We start from the raw sequence: 12546 nt of genomic DNA on the forward strand, positions 1-12546 counted from the left end.
AGGACATCTTTCAAGATCCGTAGAAAGGGGAAGAAATAGAGGTAGACACAGACTTCCCTGGCAGGCTACTCTACCAAATTAACACCACTGTCCGTTAAAGTTCAGCAAGAACTATCTCTTTAGGATAAATATAGCATTATACAAATCACAAAATACCAATCACTTCCAGATCATGCTGAATATCTAGGAGGCACATGCCCCCTCTCCTTAATGGACGCCACTCCCTGTAATCATTGACTAAGAACAACCTCTTTATGATCAGGGTTCCATTACAACGATCCCAAAATACAACCCCCAGATAATACTGACTATAAGATAAGAATCTTTGCTTTCTTACAAACATTGAATAATTGCAGATGCCAGCCTATGCACAGTCACCATCATTGTTGCATCTAAATGACAAACAAAGGAAAAGACTGCCTGTCTTGCATTCTATCTCTGGTCACTGTCCAGCTAACAAAACTTACCATGAAATAATATCTTCAAGTTGAGAAAGCCCTAGTACCTACAAACAAACTAGTCAAGGACCCACGATAAAGAAATATCCCTAGAAAATAGTTACCAGGTTTCAACGAGCTGAAGAAGGTTTGAATATGGAATCTAGGGCAGAAACAAGCGCTGAAAACAAATATCTGGTGGAGCATTCAAAATTCCTTGCATCAATGGCAAAAAGGGCATATCTACAGAAATAGGAAAAAAAGAAAGATTTGATATATTTTTATTCTGGGGAGTTTTTTTGAGCATTTTGTCTGGTAGAATATTTCTCCATGAGTATAATTTCAGGTCCAATTACACTAATGAAGGATTTCAAAAGTAGAGGAGGAGTATGATCTCTCTACTCTACTTTTCACATTTACCTTGCCTTAATTCGCACTTGCAAGCATTAAGAATTTACGAGTTCCTCAACTGACCGACATTAGCGTGAAATAGCTATACTCTGTGCAATACTAAGTATATTTGCAAGTTCTCTCCCCTACCCTAACTCCCCTGATGTGACCCAGATCTTTCCACGCTCGGGCCCCATCTTTGTGCTACACTTATGCACCTAGCGGAAATTTCACGGGAGCGCTACCTAGCAATGCGATCTCAATACACGAACGTCAATCTCATCACTTTGCTGATAATCGAAGATTTTAAAGCCTACAAAGGACTGACTAACTGTTAAGTGAAATAGCTAATATTTGGTTTTTGCAGTAGGTTCACTACACAGGTAAGAATTCCAGTACTTTGTATGCGTTCATCCCGCAGGAGAGTTGTGTGTTAGACTGTTGCTGTGTAAAACATACAGACTTTTTTGACTAGTGATAACTTAGCGACCAGCTTCCAACTGGGTAAAGGTGCAGATTAGTGGCCCCTGATAAAAACAACTTATTTCCAACTGTATATTATTTAGTCTAGTCAATTCCGCTGTAAAGTTGCACAGATAACTTAGTAACTTTTTATATTAGCCTAGGTCATTATTGAAATAGCTAAGAAATAGACTTAGCCTACTTTTCCATTCAGCCTACATTCTGTTGCAATTTTTTTAAGTTATTGAGTTCTCTAATCGGAAAAATCCCCCAGCCGAACTTGCAAGCAAGGCGATCCTGCACGAGAATCGTGCTGGTTCAAAAGAAATCTCAGCATGTTAATGGAATATTCACGCGTTCACAAAATGGAAATGTCCATGCATCCACAGTCAACAAAATGGCGTTCTATAAGAGAAAACAAAGAAAGTCTGAAGAATTTTTGTAACTTGATCCAAAGAATTTGCAACAGAAATGAATATTATATTTGGATTCAGGATGAAATTCTGATTCTAAAGATAAGACTAATTTTTAACTATCTCAGTAATCTTAAATTCAATCTTAAATCACAATTGCCATTGACAAGGTGGGGGTGTTCCTAAGAAAAAAAGAAAAAAATGGAGTGATGCAGGATGAAGAGACAGAGATTTGTAAAAAAAAAACACAACTATTACTTTCATGGGGGTACTCCTATGCTTAAAATATCAGTATTGCTGAGAATAGATACTACATGCCCTTTTACAAAGAGATCCTTTTGTAAGATACACTTGTAAGAGGTGAAATATCTACAAATAATTAGTGTGGTAGACAGCTAGCCTCCCCTCCTTCTATCTCTGCTTCTCTCTCGTGTGCTATAAAATTTTTTCTTAAACCAGTCCACTTTTCTAACTTTTCATGGGATAAAAAAATTTTATGGCCCTATTCGGCTGCTCTATTTTCTATCTTGCAGCACTGGAACTGTGCAAGTGTAAGCCTTAAAATTTTTTATAGCAACTCTGCTCAGTTGCTGTGCACTTGTGGTACTGAACTTACAGAGTTGAAGTAGATAATTTCGGAGACCACACTGCCTTTCCATGACGATAAAATAAAAGTTCAAAATAGGGATAAAATCCTTTTTAATAGACAGTGTATAATAAATTTCACAAAAAATACCAGATATTTTGATCACATATACAGTGACCGTCATCAGTAGTAAAACGCCAAAATATCTGGTATTTTTTGTGAAATTTAATATACACTGTCTATTAAAAAGGATTTTATCCCTATTTTGAACTTTTATTTTATCGTTACAGAGTTGAAAGGTGTGAGGCAAAGAGAGCTAGCTGCCAGTCACTAAAGAAAGCATAAGTTTGTTTACTTGATCTCCAGTTAAGATTTTAAGATGCAAAGTTTTTCTTTGGGCCTGCTTTAACACTTAAACCTGCTGACTGTCTGAACCACTTGGTTTGCCTAGAGCAAAATGGTACTGCTTTTCATTGCCTGATACATTTCGGTTTGCCATTTCTAGAGTTCAGAAACGCCAAACAGTTCAGACTGTTGTCCGGTTGAAGTGCTACTACAGGCCTTTCAGCATAGTTTAAAACCATTGAAGGCCTACAAAATTCAAATTAAAAAGTGAAACATGAATCTTCACTCATTTGCAACATGTAATGGGGAAAATAGTGAAGTGATACGATGCTAGCTGTGCTTTTTTTGTTACATCTTCTTCTCTCTTTTTTTTTGCTTCTCCTTTTCGACAGCTTTCTGCTGTCTCTATCAAAGCATTCGCAAATTTGTTGCTCTAACAGTTCTATATTTTTTCAGATAGAGGCTATTGTCAGGAGAAGACTGAAATTTGTTTCAAGTCCTAAGAGAAGAAAGATTTGATTTTGCTTTATGCATTTTGTGCCAGAGCAAGACGTCTGAAGCAAGTCATGCTGTTTCAGGGTTAGCTAAGATTCAGACATTGTTAAAGAATACTTCCTTTCATGTCAACTTTAAGCAACTTGCTTCTGAAGTGGAAAGTGAAGGTTTCTTTCTAAACAAACCGAAATGGCACCCCTCATGTCGGAAGAAAACGTTCAGAGACTTCCCATGTGAAAAACTGGAACCAGGTACTGTCAGTGACAAAAGAAGAATTACCAGATCTAGTGAAAATGGTTGTTTTGATTACAAACCCCGTTGTTTGTTTTGTGGAAAACCCGGTAGCCAGAAGAGGAGAGGTGACAAGTTAAGGTATCTCTTAATTACAAGTACCTTTAAAAATATCGTTAACAAAGCAGAGGAAATACTGCCAAAGAGCCAGATGTCTTTCATCGATGCAACGACGTTGATCTTGTTGCCCACCAGTAAAAGTACCACAATAAGTGTTTGAAGCAATTTCTTGTTAGGAAACCAAAAGAGGTAAAAATATTTGAAGATTTTATTCAAATGATCGCCCCTTCATTAAAAGCCGGGAGAGTATACAAGACAAGTGAAGTGTATGAAAAGTTTTCTGTTCTATTGATTCAGCATGGATTTGAACCAGACAGCAAAAGAACAGGCTTTCAGTGGATAAGGAGGCACATGAGACATTATTTTGGCAGCTCATTTTGTCTGTACAGAGAAACGTTTGGACCAACTTACGTCTACCTGAAAGATGCTGTCTCTCCTAGGGCAGTTGCTGAGCAAGTGAAAAAGTTTACTTCAGAAGTGTCTTTGAGCACTGTAGTTGTTTCTGATGATGAACCATCAACTGATGAAGAAGGGTCAGAGAGTGATACTGATTTTGTTCCTCCCAACAAAACAGATTTGAGCACTGATAGTGAGTGTGACATTGAAGTTAACCATAACCCTAACATCTTCACTTCTGCTGAGAGCTCATCGGTAAAAACTACGAGATCAGCTAGTAGGTCTACTGCCATCATTAATGCAACACCAGGAAACATATATCAATCAAGCGACAGGTGTAGCTTTTACTATGTCATGAAGAGGCAAAAAACAGAAATGGAAGACTTGGCTAGAAATTGCAGGGCTGAGACAGACTGTGTGAAGAACTTTTCCAAAACAGCAAACTCTGTTGTTCTACCCCTTTTGTATAACACTCTGGCATTTTTCTTGGAGATTCTGCTGAACCTCCTGGCGATTTGAATGTGAAATATGTTGTACATGAAGCGTTAGACAGAGAAGTTTTTAACCTTGCTCAGGATGTCATGTTTGCTGCAACTAGATTGCCCACACCAAAGCATATGGGCTTGGCAGTGCATATCTGGCATAAGACGAGGTCAAAGAATCTCATTACTGTTCTGAACCAGTTTGGCCATTTTTGTAGCTACCAAACTGTCCAAAGAATTCTGACCAATGAAGCTCTCAGTATGACATGATAACTCAAACTGGATTGTGTCTTCCAAGTGGTATCAAATCCAGGGATTATGCCGACTTTGCATTGGACAACCAGGACTTTCTTGTAAGTTTTCATTTTAATTTTGAGTGTATAGTTCCTAAAGTGAAAACATAGCAAGCGGTAATTTATCTTAAATAATTACATATTCTTTTTGCGTTTGAAAGCTCACCACCAGCCCCTTTACTGTCCTGCATGTATTTCTTGCATATGCATACCTGAAAGAAACAATAGAGAAGAAAACTTCTCAGTAGCTTTGTGAGAAAAGGGAGAGTATGTGTCATCATTTGTAGGAGATTAAATAAAGTAACGGTTACCATGTCATCTGTAATCAGTGGCATAAAAAGGAGGTCATGCCCCCTTCCACCTAAATATTTCAAAAATCGAAGTAACTAAGAAAAAAGGAGTGACAATTCTTAAAAAAAAAAACTGACAAATTTTCTTTGCTTCTACATCTTTTCCTTTCATTTCAGCAGTATTTTCATTACTTGACCATTGTACTGTGGGCCTCTGACGAAACAGATTCAAGCGTGTGCTGCTATCCATGTTGCTGCCTGGATGAGTTTTAAAAGGGAGGGGGGATCTTAGAGTTGCGAAAATATCAACCGTTTTAGAGAAAGACCTCCAAGAATTCAATGAATGAGAATATCTGACTGCTTTTGCATCAAAATTGAATTTTTCTTTCACAGGAAGAAACACCAGATGGGAAGTCCAGTCATTTCACCACTAGCATTGCTATGCAGCCAAGTTCATCAGCAGATGCCAGTGATCAGGTTAAGCTTCCATCAAGATAGTCCCGCAATGTTACACTTCCCCAGTCAATTACTTTGCCACCTGGACAGTTTGGACAAACTTACTTGAAGAGGAAGATATGAGCTCCTATATTAGAAAAAGGACTACCAACAATTTATGACTCGAGTGAGATATCGCTTCTTCCCTTGTACTTTACATGGGTTCTGTGTAAAGCAGCACCAACAAAGTTCATTGACATTGGCTGTGACTCTGAAACAGTTCCTGGGTTTAAAGTGTTATGTACAGCACTTAGTTCATCAGCCACTTTGCCAGAAACTCAAGTTGGTTACCTCCCAGTAATACCTCAGCCACCAACTAACCCACTTGTTGTTGCCAAAGCTGTTCAAACATTTCAACAGACTGCACAGTTACTACAATTACCCTACACTGTAGTGACTTGTGACTTGGCAATATACACGATTATATCAGCATTGCAGCTTCAGAACCGTGACGAGTATCGGGATGTGATTTTGAGGCTAGGAGGATTGCATCTGGAGATGACCTATCTTGCTGCTGAGGGGCAGTGGATTTGAAGAAATTGTGTTTAAGTCTGGAATCCATTTAGAAGGAATGGCTAGAAAAGTTATGACTGGAAAGCTGTATTACTGTACCTTTTCTCCACATGTCATCATGCTTGAAGCTATCACCCAGCTATATTAGGAAGCATTTGAGAATTATTGTGAAGGTCAGGAACATGATGGTTATGCAAAAATTCTTGAAGAGCTTAGTAATGTTTTTCAGAGATCTAAAAACTCTGACAATTTGCTGGTGCTGTTGAAGCAGTCAAGGAGAAACTAGAGCTTTTATCTCCATGGCTGGAAAAATTTGAAAGCTCTCGTGACAGTAATCAAAATCACAAGTTTTGAAGCAGTACAAGAAGATGATGATTGTTTTCTGGCAGTTCCATCATGGTCAGTGCTCTGGCTGCTGGTCTGACCACCTTCTAGGTGCCAAGTTAATGCTACCCTTCTATGTAACTGCAGGCCATCACAAGTATGCAAAGTATTTGATACAGTACATCTTGGAGATGAGGAACCTGCTTCCCTTGTCTCCTTAACATTTTTCCTGGGGAGAATATTGTGCCTCAACTCCTCGTGAATTTTCCAAATTATTATGTCCCCATTGATCTTTTGTTACAGAGAACGGAGAAGCAAATTTTAAACTCCCTGGCATTCATTCACAGCATTTGGGGATGTGACACAATGAGTTACTTTTTCTCCAAAGGAAAACAAACATTCTTAGAATCCGCCAAGAAGAGCAGTCTGTACATGGAGATTCAGTGTGCAATACAGAAGTTGAGGGATGAAACCTTCACAGAAGCCAGTATGCTCTCCTTCAAAATGTTGCAAGAAAGGTGACAATCAGCGCTTATGGAAGGGATCCTAATCAGTTTTCCCTCAGTGATTTACGAGTACACTTGTACCTTTCGTAAGAAGGAGCTAAAAGCGTTGCCTCCTACAGAGGGGGCGTTAGTGGAACATTCTAGGCGTGCTTACTATCAGCTTGCAATCTGGAATGCCTCATTGATTGCAAGACCATGTCTGCCAAGCCCTTTGAGTTATGGATGGCAATTTTCTGGGCAAGATGTTTTTCCTGTTGTTTTGAGCGCTTCCTCGCTTCCGTCGGGATATTCACAACTCTTTTGTGGATGTAGGAAAAAGTACACCAAGAACTGTAAATGCATTCCTCGATTTTGTGATGTTTTGTGTGCTTGTGCTGGAAAGTGTGATAATTCACCCAAAGATGTATAACACATGTGTAATTTGTGGTCATTTTCTTTAGATTCTTTTTCTTCCTCTTTTTTTTTCATCAAAAGCTCTATTTCTGAAGCTATTTTTTTTTATTTTGGATGTACTTCTGTCAAGGCTAGGATTCAATATCTGTGCACTTTAATTTATTCCAAGTGGCTTCTGTTTTGACGCCACTAACGGAATGGAGTTGCAAAGGTGTTGTCACCTTCCTCTGCAGCCCCAATTGCTCTGTTCCTCCACCTTTGAACATAACTCTAATGCAAATACAGGAAAGTTGGTTTTTGGCGTCACCACTTAGGTAAGTTTCAATAGTGCGCAGTTAGGAAGCTATATCTGATTGTGCTCATCATTTTTTCTTTTCTCTCTTGGTACCTTATTCTGTTTCACATTCTAAGTTCAAACCTCTCATCTAGGTCAAAAAAACAGAAAATTTAGCTGATGACGTCATCAATTAAGCAAACTAGGGGATATCTCCTTTGGCGTCACAAAATTGTCGCTGTGCCCTCCTATATTCGTTTTCAGCAACCAATTCTGCCCCTGATAAATTCCTCAAACCTTCTTCAGCTCATTGAAGCCTGTGATGTTAGAATTTTAATGGCTGGGTCCATAACTAAACACTAAAGATTGTTTGGTCTTGGGGTCTTTGACCTTGAATGTTCTTCCAAAGAGATTGAAAGAATATGAGAAATGTGCAGTGCATCAGATGAATTATAAAAGTATATAGTATAGACTTTTATGCAAGTGTATTTGGAGAGAGCATAAAAAGATACACTCAGTGGTGAATTTACATTTTACTTAGCTAAATAGTAGGAAAACTCCACATTTACCTAAATTTGTGCTGCAAATCTGTTTCTAAGAGCTCTATTATTATGCTATACCACAAAGTCATTCACATTCAGTGGTCTTTGGAGGGAAAAGGAGGCACAAGCAGATATTTGCATTTCTGAAAATTTGCTCCACCCCCCCCACCCCTCTGATGCTCCCATATATTGCCCAAAACTAAAGAAAAACACTAGAACAATAAAAACCTTACTTAATAACAGGCAGCATGTTTCCATTAATCAGATTATCAAAGTTTACTTCCGCAGTTGACTATATTTTTGGTATCAGTTTATTGTTTCTACTCTCTATCAGGAAAAACTATACTATTCTCAAAACTACTTTCAAACATTCTCATTCCTAAATATTATCCGCATTGCTTTATCCCCCCCACCCCTAATGGATGAGCCAAAGTTATTTAAGCTCATTAGTGTATTTTTCAGTGTGACTATTTTCTTCTTAATAATTTAACAGTAAACAGGCAACAGGAAGGGAAGAGTCATGTTGTTGATAATGCCTTACCTTAGATCCACTTGTGCATCAAGAACGAGCCACCAGTCTTTCCAGTAGTCAGGTGCTGCCAGAATGATCCCTCCCACAGAGGTTGGATTGATGTGTGGAGATTATGCAGATTTGTTGCAAGGTGTTTCTAGGTCTGCCTCTGCAGTGTGAAGATGTGGGTTGCTAGTGAAGTGCTGCATTGGATAGTTAGAGATTTTTCCCTATAATTATGTGGCCAAGGTATCTCTATCTGCAAATCTTATGACATCTGTCACAAGAGGCTGGCCTGTCATGTGGCAGATGGATTGGTTAGTTATCTTTGGCTGCCAGCATATGTTGAGGATTCTTTTTAGACATGAATTTTCCAAAGAGAATATTCTTCTTTCTTGTTCCTGATTCAGGTTTTGGGTGTGTAAAGGATGACTAGTATAATGCTACAATTGAAATCTAACAATTTCTGATGAAGAGAAAAGCTTTTGGACTTCCAAACCTTCTGTTGTCTATTCAAGGCTCCATTAGTATGACCAATTCTTGTGAGTAATTCTTTTGTGGTTAATCCAATTTAGTCAACTAGGCTTCCAAGGTATTTGAAATGCAGTACTGGTTCTATATGTTGTTCTCCACAATTGATGCTCAAGGGTGAGTCTATGGTAGCCATACAATTGGTTTTCTCCATATTTGTTTTCAGGCTGACTTAGCTTAATATCTCTATCATCTGGTCTATGAGTTCTTGGAGTTGTTGTTTGCATGATTCCATGATAGCAAAGTATATCACTGAGATACACTTCTGAAGTCAACTGGCTGTCATCAGTACTGGGTCTTTGTAGTATTTAGTCAATGACATTTATGAAGAGTAATGGATAATAGATGCAACCTTGTTTAACTCCTGACAGGATACAGAAGAAATGTGTTTGGCCATCTGGTGTCTTTTACAGCATCATGGAGCACAAGGATCAGTGAAAATATCTTTTAAGGAATTCTGTAGTATAGTCTACAGATATAGTCTATAGACTCTTGTAATCCACTGAGTCAAATGCCTTGTCAAAATCAACAAACATCATTCTACTTTTTTTAGTTGGTAGCTGAAAAGTAAATATAAATTCTATACATATATGGTTAGGTCTGAAGCCTAATTGCTTGTCACAAAGGTGACAATCAAGTTTTTAATTTATTTCAATTAAAAACAGAGGAAGCCATAGGCTTGTCTTGTTACAACAATAGAAAAATATGGCAACAAAACCATAGATGTAACAGTCCCATAGGCATATCATATTACAAAATAACAGAAACAAAATAGAGACAAAACTGCTGATTCTGAGCAACAGAGCTATAGACATAACAGCCCATAGGCCTTTCATATTACAAAAACAACTACATTTTGTGTAAAGCATTTTAATTGCCATCTTAACAACAGAGCTGAACAGATTCAACATTGGACCTTATTTTCCTTTGAAGTGTGAATTAAGGTAATTTATAGAGCAAACTTTATAATGAACAATAAAGAAGTAATAGTCATGTGGAAGTTGATTAGTGCCATAAATAGTAAATTCTATAGGCTTATTAAATTATAAAAACATACTTCACCATAAACAAGGAAACATTTCTATACCCCTTAGGGAGCACTAAATCAAGAATATCATGCTAAGACCAAAAACATTATGGTTCTATATACTACCTTTTGCAAAAAGAGGTTCTAATCAAAGCTTTTTTATGGAGCAATTTACAAAACAACCCTTTCCAACAATTCTTGAAACCCCTTTGCTGGTACAATTTTTATGAGTTTTGCCATGTGGTGAATAATGGTTGAGCTGAAAGAAATTACCAAAACATGAATTATTGCTGATTTTAACAATCTGAAAGGTGTTAACCAAATCTTATCTATCCCTCCTGAATTGCAGAGAAGGTAGGCTAAAACTGATACTTTGCAGTAAAGTATGTGACAGTAATTTGCTGGGTATAGAGAGTAGGCATATTGCTTGCCAGATGCCTGGGAGAGTCACATCATCTTTTTAGAAGATCCTCACAAGGGTACTGCATTTGTAGTAAAAAAATACAATGGGCACATATAGCTTGGGGTAAATATTTGTCCATTAGAGGGGGAGTGTAAAGTGAAGCAACCACATTTAAGAATTATAGGCCTATAGGCTAAATAACTATTGTAGGAAAGTTTTTAAAGTAGTTTATTAGATTGTGTATGTTTCTTTGTGGATAGTGGAACCCAAAACTGATAGCTTACCATATATTATAATCATGTTAAACAATATTTTATCTATAAATGATTTCACTTAATAGAAAAAGTAGATTTCATTGAGTCAAGATTGGAGCTCCCCTTATACAACACATTACAAGATGGACAATAAAAATAAATATCTTATGATGGTTACATTATGGACCATTATGGGAGGGGGAGGAGTTTGGGTAAAATTCTAGTTTAGCTACTTTTTGCTATCTTGGGATGGGGTTAGGTTAGGAAAAATGAAACTGTCAATAATTAATCCAGGGCCAAAAACATACTCTGGGAAGTTTTTTCTTCAGTAAAGCATAAATTGTGTTCTGGTCTTGAGAAGGAATGGGGGTTATCAGCTCTAGGCTACTCATGTTAATTTTTGCTTGTTTTAAATTTGACTTGGCTATTTATTGTAATTTCTGTTTGTTTTGAGTTTCATTTAGGCCTATTTATTGATAGGGATTTGTGGTAGTCTTGTGCTTGGAAGAATATTTGACTTTGTTTTTTCTTATTCTTGGCTTAATAGAGCTCTTTAGTTGGTCAATATCTACCAAATCATATTATTGAGTTAGGACTATAGTTAATACACCATTTTATGCCTTTTTTTATTCTTATTATTAACATAATTATCATTAATATCGGAGATTAATTTTAGCCCCCACCCCTCAAAATGTCCATTATGGGGTCTGTATAGCCTATATAGGGGGGGGGGGGCTAAAATTCATTTCCAATAAAAATGCTTATTATATTCGTAATCAACATAAAAAAGGCATCAAATGGTGTATTCACTTTATTCCTAACTCAATAATATGATTTGGTAGATATTGACCCTTTAGTTTTCTTTGAAAAAGTTATTTTGTAGAATTTTTTTTAATTAATTTCTACTTTTTTTTAATTGACATAGATTTTTCATGGAATAAATAATATTGTATATCTTGTCAGTTTTTTTCTATAAGAATCCATAGTTTTGCAAGGTCTCACTTTCAAGACACAAAGATTTTTAAAGGTCATCAAAGGTCACTGCCATCTAGAGAAAGAAAGAGTGGAGGTAGGTAGGCTACTTCAAGATACCTTCCTAGGACATAGGATAGGCCTAGCCTACTTTAATCTGTAGACATATCCTTGAAAGTTCCATCTGCCTAACCTTACCCCTTTCCAAGATAGAGAAAAGTATCTAAACTAGAATTTACCCTACTTTTATTCCATTAAGATAGGCTATTTCCTTCTGTGGATCTATCAAACTACAGTTTTACCTTTAATTCATCTTCGTTAACACAGCTCCTTTCAAAGATAAAAAAACCCTCGTCTATATTTTTACCAAAATAATTGAATAAGATTTCTTCAGGTTCGAGTGTAAAAATTATTTACCTATTTTACTTTATCCTTCTTGGCGCTAAATTAACTTATAGCGTGTAAGAAACTTCAAATCTTCTGCCTGGGCAAGGAGCAGTACTGCCGCCCCGGCCTCGAAGAATTTACTAAATCTGAGAAGAAAAATTTACTAAATCGCATCTGTTTCCACTAAATGGTCCAAAAATTTATTTACGCGTGCGGCTGCCGCCGCACGCGCACCGTCAAGCATCGATTTTTACTATAGGAGGATAATAAATAGGATTCTCTAGTTCTTTTTCTCTTTTTTCCCTTTTTTCTTTGTCTTTTTCTTTAGTTTTCATTTAAATAAACCTACTGCTGTTGCTTACCACTAGAATTTTCTTTTTTTTTCAAATTAGAACTACAGATGTCGCTGAATAGGCTGACAGCATCGATTCGTTGGAGCTATGGGAAGCGGAATATTTCTTTTCCCTAACAAGC

At 37.1% G+C, this 12546-nt stretch overlaps 1 protein-coding gene across 1 annotated transcript in view; it reads right to left on the reverse strand.

Moving 5' to 3' along the window:
* Positions 1-12192, reverse strand: part of Arl6IP1 (ADP-ribosylation factor-like 6 interacting protein 1) — a 52837-nt gene extending 40645 nt beyond the window's left edge. The window contains exon 1 of the mRNA XM_089086696.1: positions 12103-12192. The gene's annotated coding sequence lies outside the window, so the exon portion shown is untranslated. The remainder of the gene's footprint in view (positions 1-12102) is intronic.
* Positions 12193-12546: the final 354 nt, after the last annotated feature.

The sequence above is a fragment of the Artemia sp. Qi Xiang Cuo genome, chromosome 3 (genome assembly GCF_049724085.1).
Source record: "Artemia sp. Qi Xiang Cuo chromosome 3, ASM4972408v1, whole genome shotgun sequence".
Classification (NCBI taxonomy): Eukaryota; Metazoa; Arthropoda; class Branchiopoda; order Anostraca; family Artemiidae; genus Artemia; species Artemia sp. Qi Xiang Cuo.